This window comes from Budorcas taxicolor, chromosome 22 (assembly GCF_023091745.1).
Source record: "Budorcas taxicolor isolate Tak-1 chromosome 22, Takin1.1, whole genome shotgun sequence".
Classification (NCBI taxonomy): domain Eukaryota; kingdom Metazoa; phylum Chordata; class Mammalia; order Artiodactyla; family Bovidae; genus Budorcas; species Budorcas taxicolor.
Window position 1 is genome coordinate 53,400,347 of NC_068931.1, and position 12,544 is coordinate 53,412,890.

General features: G+C 40.5%; 1 protein-coding gene across 1 annotated transcript in view; it reads left to right on the forward strand.

Moving 5' to 3' along the window:
* The window catches only part of DCC (DCC netrin 1 receptor), an 827,169-nt gene that overhangs the window by 699,226 nt on the left and 115,399 nt on the right, over positions 1–12,544 (forward strand). The window lies entirely within an intron of this gene.

Genomic DNA, 12,544 nt, shown 5'->3' on the forward strand with positions numbered 1-12,544 from the left:
TCTTCAAAAATTGAGCGTTTAGAAATGATCATAGCTGGTGACCATTCGTGTTGTGAGTATTGGTTCAGAGCTCACAGCTTGTATAATTGTTTCCTGCGTGAGACGTCACTGTCAACATAACCTCCCTACCATCATCATGTCTCATAGGCATCATGGTGTAGACTGTGGGAAAATATGCTTTTCACCAAGAATACTTTTCAACTGTTGACAAATACTAAGAATCTGAGTGTTGTTTCACTAACAGTAGCAGATTATCTACATGAGCGGTATTTTATTTAATGATCCTGTATTCAGGTTTATCTCTGGGTCCTTATATCATCCCTCTGCTTAAGAGAACATGGCCAACACTTCATACAGGCAGTAACTGGAATGATGCAGTGCACAAAAATGTCCACCCAGGGTTAAAGTCTCCATTCAGCATTCCCTGATAGCTCAGTTGGTAAAGAATCTGCCTGCAATGGAGGAGACCCCGGTTTGATTCTTGGGTTGAGAAGATCCTGGAGAAGGGATAGGCTACCCACTCCAGTATTCTTGAGGTTCCCTGGTGGCTCAGCTGGTAAAGAATCAGCCTGCAATGTGGGAGACCTGGGTTTAATCCCTGAGTTGGGAAGATACCCTGGAGAAGGGAAAGGTTACCCATTCCAGTATTCTGGCCTGAAGAATTCTATTGACTGTACAGTTCATGGGATCGCAAAGAGTTGGACACAACTGAGCGACTTTCACTTCACTTAATCACCTGTATGTTCCTGCCTGCTTACACTTAAAATATTTTTGTAAGATCAACATCTACTAAACAGTAATATTTGTAAAGCCACTAATGATAAGTAAGTGGCAGCTAGCATGTATTTTATTCGGTAAATTAAACATTAGTGATATCTAAATTCAAGCTGGAATAGTTAATTAGCAGAATTAATAATTTCAATAAAAATAATTAAAACAACTTTGCATAGCATTCTTAACTTAAACGAATTTGGAGCTTTCACAGGCAGGCAACTCCTAAGTTTTGAAATTATGTTTAGAAAAAGTATATATAGAGAGAAAGGAAATATGAAAACATTTTTTAAATAACTGAACCAGATGAAAAGTTACATTATTAGCCATTTGAGTGACAGTATGCTCAAGCCTTTCAGTGTAGTGGATTTCCAGTTGTTTCTGTATCCCTTTTAATGTTTTTTGCTGTTATTTATTCCTTGTTTTGGTAATAATATTTTCAGCTACCAAGAAATATATTTTGTACAATCTCTTTGGTCACACACTCTCCATGGATTTTACTCAGATCCTCACATTGACAGTGAAATCAGATCAATTACTGGAAACAAAAGGAATTTCCAAGAATTATTGCCAGTGGCTGTGTTCATATATTCGGGCAATTGTTCTTTTTCTTCATCTAACATTACTTCAATTCTGTCACATGTTAAACTACTTGGTCCCTTACTCAAGCACAAGTGGTATACGGTTGGTCAAGTTGATAGGTTCTAAATTTTACATCAAAGTCTAATTACTTGTAAAATTGAGAAGGAGTGACAGCATGTAATTTAGTGGTTATAAGCCAGATCTTTAAATTCTTACAAAGAAAGCATATAAAATTTGTTGGCCATCCAAAATTCTTTGAAAACAAAATCAGACTTAGTACTCGAAAAATAACCAAGTTTAAAGATTCCTCTAAGATTGATGGGAATAATAGGAAAAGGCTGCTTTGAAGATCCCCACTCTCGGCACACAGCAAATCAGCTGGATATGCATTATTGTGCTCTCTGTTAGACCAATTTGTCCCCTTCCCATGGTGAAATGATCCCACAGTTATGTTTACGACAAGCACTGCATTTCTGTTGAGAGGAAGTTTGCTCAGAGAGAAAATTTAGCACCCTGGGTCAGAGTTAACCTTGCAAAGATGAATCCTAAATAGAAAAGCAGGAGGTCAAGTTTGACTCATATGAGAAAAAGTGAGAAAAGTTTTGATTGTTTTTAAAAAGTGTCACTGTAATCTCTTGTCACAATTACCTTTTCTTGGAATTTAATATCTGCCCTGAAGAATGTAAATGTGAAAACAAAAAGTCAGTTATGTTCAAGTCGCTTCTGATTGGGGGAAAATGTTTTCTTCAGAGTAATAGCAATGCTAGTGTGAAAATGATGGATGATTTACATAAAACTCCTTTTCCCCTTCATGTAAGAGTAAATTGATCAGATCTAGTGTTTTCACATCTCTTGTTCCACATCTTAATTATTTCTCTAGTCTCTTGTAGGCACAAGCAGCCAATAAGCTTTAAAGTAATCATGGGATTTTAGAGGTTAATTGGAGATTTACTGTTTTGGAGGGTCAGCTGGAGAAGGGAAAGTGAGTGGAAAAGATACAGACTGTATTCCTTTTTTATTTTTCATATTTTGGTAAAAACCCTGTCAATTTGTCTGTGTTTGGGTTGGGGTGTATAATAGTAAAATTAATCCTTGTGAAGCTTTCGCCACCAATTGCTGTTCTAAGAGCTTAACATGTATTGACTCATTTAATCCACATAATAATGTGTGTGTGTACTAAGTCACCGCAGACATGTCTGACCCTTTGCCACCCTATGAACTGTAGCTCACCAGGCTCCTCTGTCCATTGGGTTCTCCAGGCAAAAATACTGGAGTGAGTTGCCATATCCTCTTCCAAGGGATCTTCTTGACCCAAGGATCAAAGCCACATCTCTTTCATCTCTTGCCTTGGCAGGCAGGTTCTTTACCACTAGCACCACCTGGGAATACTGTGGGCGATACACTGTCATTTTTCCCAGTTTACTGATAAAGAAGCTGAATCTCACAGAGTTCAAGTGATTTGCCTATAGACACACAGCTGGTAAGCAGCACAACCGTATTTCAAACCCAGCCAGCCATCTTCCAAAGCCCCTATTTTGAACCACCAAGTATATCCATGACTACATGCTACACATACATATACACAACCACACACACAGCACTTTTGACCTGTATCTGTAAAGTCCCTGCATCTAAAGTGGGCATGTAGATACTTTCCTAATATCAGCCTTTCTTTCCCCAATTCAGTGAATATTCTAGAGAACAAAGCAGTTATAATCTGAGATCATCCTGTAAGTAGGACGCTGCAGCACTGAATGTATGATCCTGACAGTCCTTTATCTCAGGAAACACAAGCATGGTGCTATCTCGACTGCCTTGGTCAGCTCGAGCGGCCAATACAAAACACCACAGTCTGGGTGGGTTAGGTAACAAATGTATTTTCTCACAGTTCTGGAGGCTGGAAGTCTCAGATCAGGGTTTGGCAGGGTTGGTTTCTGGTCAGAGCTCTCCTCCTGGCTTGCAGACTGCTGCTTTCTTGCTGAATTGTCCTCACAGGGTGGAGAGAGTGAGAGTGAACTCATGACCCTGCTTATAAGGATGCTAATCTTATTGGATCAGGGCCCCACCCTTATGACCTCATTTAACTTCAAGCACTTCTATAAAGACCTGTATCTCCTTCCTAAGACAGTCTTACTGGGTGTCACAAATTCAACATATGAATTTGGGGATGGGGAGGACATAATTCAGTACATACCATCTACTTTCAAAACCAAAACTGTTCTTTCACTGATTCTCTTTCCAGATTTTCAAAAGAGGAAACAGAAAAAATTGTTGTGCAGGACACTCAGATATAGTGTCAGGCAGAGCTGGGACTCAAACATGTTTATCTCTGACTCCCAGAGTATGTTGTCTTTCCTTTGTAGACTGTTGCTCTATTTATGAAAAAATTGGCTTTTTGTTTTTCTGCAATCAGCTTAAACCTTTTAGATCTTCAAACAGAAGCATTTATTAAAGCCTCTTGCTTGGGGATCACAGTGGAGGATAGCCATAACTATAAAGTATGACCAATTCTTGAAAGTAATTATTAGATGAAACTTTTGATCATAAAAGATTGCTTTTGCACCCTTGAGCAAGTGAAAGGAAAGGTAGTTGCACAATCGTGTCCGATTCTTTGTGACCCCATGGACTGCAGTCTGCCTGGCTCCTCTGTCTATGGAATTCTCCAGGAAAGAATACTTGGGTGGGTTGCCATTTCCTTCTCCAGGCGATCTTTCTGACCCAGGGTTCAAATCTGGGTCTCCTGCATTGCAGGCATATTCTTTACCAACTGAGCCACTAGGGAAGCATTTAACCCCAAAATGTTATCCTCTGTGTTGAGGTGTCGATAATGTAAAAACTGGTCATTCTTAGCATGAAGACAAATGCTAAGTTTCATATATGTTTCCATGCTTGCCCACTGGGGCAATAGTACAGGTGCTGTGGCCATGGCATAATGCCATAAAGAGGAATCCTCATGACATGATCTGTATCACTGATGATAAGAATTATAGGGGAAAACGGCTTGCTTCAAGCACCGTCAAGTATCTTTAATTCACCGTGGCCTGCAGAGGGGTGATGTAAAACAGGAGACCTGGAAAAGAGGCATAAATTCACAGGCCAGTTTTTAGTTCCAGATCTTGCCCTCCCACTGCCGAGAGAGAATTACACTCCTCTGAATGGTGGTAATGGCTGGTAATGCTCCGGGCTTTTCCTTCAGCTCAGTGTATGATGGAAGAGAACCAGAATGCAATCGGATGCCCGGGATGCTAGCGCCATGCTGAGACTGTGAGCACCTATGTGGATTTGGGCATGGGACTGAACTCTCTCAGCATCCTCCCCTGTAAAATGATGATTTAGCCCAAATGATCTTTGATTTCTTTAAAGTTTAAGATGATCAAATTTTAGAATTGGTATTAGAAAACTAAAGCCCAGGCACAGCATCTCCACGCCGGGTACCACTTCGCACGTCAGCACTCCCGCTGCACACCTGCCACTCTTCTGTGCGTTGAGCATGTTCTATCACAGTTAGCTCTCACAACATCCCTACAGATGCAGAAGGTAAAACTCTTAAGAGGTTAAATCTTGCCCGAAGACACAGTATGTAAGGAGTTAGGCTGAAATATATACCCAGGCTAAGTAGCTTGAAAATCTCTGCTCAGAACCAATGTATAATTTCTGGAAATGCAGTAAGTTAATCAACTCCTACTTTGTTATCAAGAAAGTGAAACTTACACACCCTTCCCATAAATTCACCCTGTTTAAAGGTCTTTGTCTTTCCTCAATAGGGTATTCAGGCCAAGTACTTGACATTACACCGACCATTTTCCACCTCAACAAGTTTAATCTCATGAATAAACAGAATGTTAATTGTTTCTAGTTTTAGGGAAATAAGCTTTTCAAGGCAGTCTAGTCAAGCTTGGAATTTAGTTAATGTAATTCAGATTTTGCAGGATTTGGATCACAGGAGCCAGGCTGCTGTTTGAGAAATTGACACCTTTAGCACCTTTTGATGGGAGTCATTTAATTGAAAATGAAAACCTCTTTTTACCCTGTTATCCTGTGTAATTTCAAGTCACTTTATTAGTCAACTGCTTGATACACTCCCTTGAAAAAAACCTACTCTCACATATGTTTTTCTCAGCTCCAGAATTTTGCAATTCTGGAAATTATAATGTTAAAAAAAACAACTAGAGGCCCAAAATGAGTAATGTGCTTTTGATAAAATATCCTGTCCCCAGCAAGCAACCAAGAAACTGTCTAGTCAACCTCTCAGAAGCTATATGTTTTAATAGGTAACTTTGAAAGAAAAAAAAAATGTACCTAGTGCTCACAGAGGTTAACATGATTCATGGGATAGTTTTAATCTTCTCAGACCTGAAAGCTAGACATTTTCATTAATAAGCCCTCAAAAAGATATCTTAAGCAAGTCCTTGTCAAGCCTACTGTGATGCCAAAGGTCCTTCTTTGTCATAGATATCAGCCAAATATTAAGTTCCTAGCTTTATTTTCTGCCTGCTTTATCAGTCCTGGATTGTGCCTCATCAGTTTTCTTTCTGAAACACAGATGGTTCACTGTTACTTGCAGAATGAAGTCAGTCCTTTGACATCAAGGTCCTCAAATTTCCCGTTCTAGACTCACAACCTCCATGTATGTCGCAGTCTATTAGCAAAGATTCACGGATCACTCTGGAAAAAAAGTATCTTTAGAACTCATGCTCTAACTAGTACTGTCCTCTTAGCCTTAGCAGTGCACTCTCCCTTTCTCTATTGAGCCTTATCTTTGAAGGCTTCTTCTCAATTTTCTTTTGTCCAAGAAGTCTTTGTTACTTTTCTGGTCATTTATTCTTCTGTATGTCCATAACACCCAGTTTAGTCTCTGCTATGCTATCTGTTTCTTATAGTTCATCTGTATGTGTATCCCCAACGTCTTGGCCAGGTTGTAAATTCTTATGGTGGCAAAGGGCTAGTCTCATTCACATTGTCATCTCTGCCTCCCTACACCCCCAATCTCTAATTTTGAACCTACCGTATTATAGTTGACTGATAAGAGTTTGTTGTTGAATTATGACACAGATATTTGAAAAACAGAGTAATCTGGAAAGACAGCCTTTACCATCTCATCCAAAGTATCGTTTAGAAAACCCAAAAGTAATACTGCTTATGCCTGCGGCATACTGTGCAGTCAGCCCTCCCTATCTTCCGTTCCAAACCTGCAGATTCAGCCAGTGTTGGATCCTGTCCTATTATATTTGAGCATCCATAGATTTTGGCCTCTGAGGCAAGTCCTGGACTCGATCCCTGCAAGTATCGAGGGATGACTGTATAGGCGGTTGATCTTGGGGGAAATGAAAAAGATATGAAAATATTTTTTTCCAGTAGGGAAAATGTATCTTCAATATTCATCTATTAAATTAAAGCTGAACAGAAAGAGAAGTTCTTTCTCATCCAGGAAACGGTGGTCACGTTGTAGATGATTTTGATCCACTGTGTCCTTTTCTTAACCTTTACCCTTCTCTGTGAAGGTTCTTCACCCTTTTCACCTTTCTTGATCTTCTCTGTCATTTACTGTCAGAGAAAATGTATACACTTGCCGTTCACCAGCTGCTCATGATTCTGAGTATGTAAAGAACAAAATCAAAAGTGGTGGGTGCAGATGAGTTTTTGAAATTCCAAATGTGCAATATGAAAACAGTTGGACTCACTTTTGACAACCTGTTTAAAACTGTTTGCCTAGCACTGCTCTGGATGTGATGAAACATAAGAAAGAAGTATGGTTCCATGGGTTCATTTTCAAAAAGATACAGTATAGTTAGGATGTAAAGACTCGCAGCCCGATATGAAAAGTATGAAATGCTAAAGCAGGTGGTACTATCTGCATATGTGTGTTACAGGTTTTCAGATAGGAATCACTGTGAGTAATAGTAAAAAAGACTTCTTAAGATCCAGTAGTTTAAATATATGAGTAAAAACTTGAGTCAGCACAAATATCTATAGAGGGAAAATGACTTGAACTTTTATTCAGAAAAATCCTGGAATGGGAAAAGCAAGAAGTTGCTCAAAGAATGAGGATTGCAAAATGTGTTGAGGGATAATTAGGGCACCGCTGTAGAAACTAGGGCACTGTGGTTGAGATAAATTGGTAACCGGGCTTTTGCTGTTTCTCTCTGCTCTAACACAGCAGTTCTCAGGACTTTTTGCTCTGAAATACATCAAGTGCCTACTGTTTACACTTACTCCTGAAGACCAGCAGTGTTCCCCTGCATCCAGAATCCTGCAAACCTCATTCACTCTTGACCGCTGATACTGATCAAACGTTTGAGGGGAACAGCATCCATGAGAGTGAGGGTCAGGGAGAGGAAAGGAAAATTTGGGATAGGAACAGGGTCTCACTTTCCATCATCAACTCTTTAAAGATTTTCCTAGCTCTTAGTCCACTTCTGTTATGCCTTTTCTGAAAGGACACCTTCACTTGTCCCAGTCCTTTGCGTGGTGACAAAGATAACTATTCCGTTTCTTTTCCAAAGTCTGTTGTGTTTTGTGAGCCTTACTGAGAATGGAGCTGCCATCTTAAGTCAAACCCACACAGCAAAGCCCTCCCATTCATACACCCTGATCAACTCTAGGAGATGCTCTAATTTCTGCCCAAACTCACTCCCTATTCATCTTTCATTTATTAAATTGCTCAATAATGGTAAAACCATCTTCATCAAAGTCAGACAGATTCAACCACTTAAAATGAGTATGTTAGTTAGTCTTTCTGAGCCACAGTTTGCTCATCTACAAAACAGAGCTAATAATGTCTACATCATCAATTTGTAATTAATAGCATCCTCATCCTATTTATTATAGAAGTCTTTCCTGTTGTATTTAATTTGCTGTTCACACTCAGCCAGAATCATCGCTCTAGAATGCATATTTGATTGAGTCATTTTTCTACTTAAAAATACCTCCAGTGGATCTGTTCCCTATAAGAAAAACTCTGGATTCTTTTGTAAAGCATATAATGAGTTTTATAATTTCATCTCGGCCTCTTTCTCTAAGCTTACCCAGTTCATTCTTCTCTGGTACTTTTACACTCATCTTTTAATTCCCAGCTGTCACCCCTGAAAACTCAGGGGTCACCCTGAGTGATGTCACCTCAGCTGTCAACCCTGGAACACTTTCCATCATTTTTCTGGGTGGAATTAGTCAATAATCCTGTTTTTCCATGTTCACCTACTTAAAATTTTTTTTTTAACTTTTGAATTTGACAATGTAGTTATCATTTGCTTAACGTATTTTCTCTCACTAGATTATGAACCTCTGCAATAGTCCTTTTGTATTACTAATGCTTAGAGCCGTGGGTGGTCCACTCAACACATTTGTGGACTAGATGGATGGACCATGGACAGATACACGAATGAAGAAGTTCTGTGCTACAACCGCGTTATTATTTACACATCCTAACAGTGCAGCAGCAGGAGCTCCCATTCTAGTGTTTCATACTGCAGTTACAGTTTCCCTGTACACAGTCACTTGGAGAAGAAAGAACATCCATGCTCTTCTGTTTTTTCTTGCTGTGCTACTTGGCAACTTCACTAACACAAAAACATTTCTAACACTGCCTTTTGGAGAGACTTGTGGACCATCCAGGTGGGGAAGCTCCCATAGGCCCTCATAGCGTTTGGGAATGGTTGCTCCCTTATAATCCACGTAAGACCATGCCTCATCTCCATATTGCTGTCTGGTCAGTGGACAGGCTCTTAGGAAGTCATCCAGGGAAGTGTCCATGTTTAAGGAATCAGGATTGTTTGAAAATTTTCATAAAAACTAGGCTGCCTCTAAAAGTGATTTGCTAGACCCGTATGCTGGTCATTATTCCAGATGCATTATCAGAAGGAATGTATTCAAAGACATTCTTGTGAGAGGAGATGATTTAGAGACCATTCAGCTTTACCATATCAGTAATATTATTAAGCATCACTATGTGATGGCACCTTACGCCAGTACTCTTGCCTGGAAAATCCCATGGATGGAGGAGCCTGGTGGGCTGCAGTCAATGGGGTCGCTAAGAGTCGGACACGACTGAGCGACTTCACTTTCACTTTTCACTTTCATGCATTGGAGAAGGAAATGGCAACCCACTCCAGTTTTCTTACCTGGAGAATCCCAGGGACAGGGGAGCCTGGTGGCCTGCTGTCTATGGGGTCGCACAGAGTCAGACACAATTGAAGTGACTTAGCAGCAGCAGCAACATGAACAAAGCTAGTGGAGGTGATGGAATTCCAGTTGAGCTCTTTCAAATCCTGAAAGATGATGCTATGAAAGTGTTGCACTCAATATGCCAGCAAATTTGGAAAACTCAGCAGTGGCCACAGGACTGGAAAAGGTCAGTTTTCATTCCAATCACAAAGAAAGGCAATGCCAAAGAATACTCAAAATACCGCACAATTGCACTCATCTCACATGCTAGTAAAGTAATGCTCAAAATTCTCCAAGCCAGGCTTCAGAAATACGTGAACCATGAACTTCCTGATGTTCAAGCAGGTTTTAGAAAAGGCAGAGGAACCAGAGATCAAATTGCCAACATCCGCTGGATCATGGAAAAAGCAAGAGAGTTCCAGAAAAACATCTATTTCTGCTTTATTGACTATGCCAAAGCCTTTGACTGTGTGGATCACAATAAACTGTGGAAAATTCTGGGAGAGATGGGAATACCAGACCGCCTGACCTGCCACTTGAGAAACCTGTATGCAGGTCAGGTAGCAACAGTTAGAACTGGACATGGAACAACAGACTGGTTCCAAATAGAAAAAGGAGTGCGTCAAGGCTGTATATTGTCACCCTGCTTATTTAACTTCTATGCAGAGTACATCATGAGAAATGCTGGACTGGAAGAAGCACAGGCTGGAATCAAGATTGCCGGGAGAAATATCAATCACCTCATATATGCAGATGACACCACCCTTATGTCAGAAAGTGAAGAGGAACTAAAAAGCCTCTTGATGAAAGTGAAAGAGGAGAGTGAAAAAGTTGGCTTAAAGCTCAACATTCAGAAAACGAAGATCATGGCATCCAGTCCCATCACTTCATGGGAAATAGATGGGGAAACAATGGACACAGTATCAGACTTTATTTTTCTGAGGCTCCAAAATCACTGCAGATGGTGACTGCAGCCATGAAATTAAAAGACGCTTACTCCTTGGAAGAAAAGTTAAGACCAACCTAGACAGCATATTCAAAAGCAGAGACATTACTTTGCTGACTAAGGTCCAGCTAGTCAAGGCTATGGTTTTCCTGTGGTCATGTATGGATGTGAGAGTTGGACTGTGAAGAGGGCTGAGCGCCAAAGAACTGATGCTTTTGAATTGTGGTGTTGGAGAAGACTCTTGAGAGTCCCTTGGACTGCAAGGAGATCCAACCAGTCCATTCTGAAGGAGATCAGCCCTGGGATTTCTTTGGAAGGAATGATGCTAAAGCTGAAACTCCAGTACTTTGGCCCCCTCATGCGAAGAGTTGACTCATTGGGAAAGACTCTGATGCTGGGAGGGATTGGGGGCAGGAGGAAAAGGGGACGACAGAGGATGAGATGGCTGGATGGCATCACTGACTCGATGGACGTGAGTTTGAATGAACTCCGGGAGTTGGTGATGGATAGGGAGGCCTGGCGTGCTGTGATTCATGGGGTTGCAAAGAGTCGGACATGACTGAGCGACTGAACTGAACTGAGAGTTCATAACAGTAACCAATGTTCTTCTGAAATAGATATGCACATATATATGTTTTTATTTTATAATACTTAGCAGTTCAGTTCACTCGCTCAGTCGTCTCCGACTCTTTGTGACCCCATGAACTGCAGCACACCAAGCTTCCCTGTCTATCACCAACTCTCAGAGTTTACTCAAACTCATGTCCACTGAGTCAGTGATGCCATCCAACCATCTCATCCTCTGTCATCCCCTTCTTCTCCTGCTTTCAATCTTTCCCAGCATCAGGGTCTTTTCTAAGGAAAATACTTTTCCTAGCATCATACATGCATACGTATTTCACAGATACAAGAATTTTTTTGTCTCTTCCTTGATTGACATCTCCCACATGCTTAGAAATCCGGCCATGTGTTGGTCTGGACTAGTGCTGCTTTTTATCTGTATTTGCAAAAGATAAAAAGTGAAATATTTGTAAACTTTTTTCCTAGTTTAGAACATCACTTGCACAACTTTCTTTACACATCATTTGCCATGTTCCACCAAAGATTATGCATGTGCTACAGGGAATCAGGACCCAGAATCAAACTGCAGTGTCAACCAAGAGCTAGGAATTAAGAGTGTATTTGTTTAAATTGTTCATATCTAGAATAAAAATATTTCTGTTTTGTCTAAAAGTTTCCTGATTGACACTTGGGTCTAGGCAAAATTGATAATAGCAGGTTTTTTCACCCTAATCTTCATAATAACTATATGTTCACTCTTCATGACATTTATATATGAAATTATAATATTATATTTTATAGTGATTTCTAAGGATTTTTAGAGAGCTTCCCTGATAGCTTAGTTGGTAAATAATCCACCTACAATGCAGGAGACCCCAGTTTGATTCCTGGGTCAGGAAGATCTGCTGGAGAAGGGATAGGCTCCTTAGTCTAGTATGCTTGGACTTCCTTTGTGGCTCAGCTAGTAAAGAATCAACCTGCAACATGGGAGACCTGGGTTCAGAAAATGAATTTACTTCTTGTCAGAGTCTATTTATATTTTATGGCATAAAGACAGAAATCAGAACCCCAAAGAAATGACCCTCATGGTCAAGGAAAAGATGGACAATGGCTTATTTGGTTCTCTTGCACTGGGTCTGACTAGAGTAGGTCACCAAATGCATTCCCGTTCCTGTCAATTACTGCTCATAGACTTGCCACAGGATCCTTGAGCATAAAACCTCAATATCCCCTTCATGGATCACAGCCTTGTCATGGCAAAGGGGCTTGCATAACTCAATGGAGCTGTGAACCATGCTGCACAGAGCTACCCAAGACAGACAGATCATAGTGAAGAGTTCTGATAAAACATGCTTCACTAGAGGAGGGAATGGCAACTTACTCTTCTTGCCAGGAGAACCTCATGAACAGTATGAAAAGGCAAAAAATATGACACCAGAAGATGAGCCCACCCACTCCCCACCAACCCACCAGGTTGGAAGGTGTCCAATATGCTACTGGGGAAGAGCAGAAGGCAATTACTAT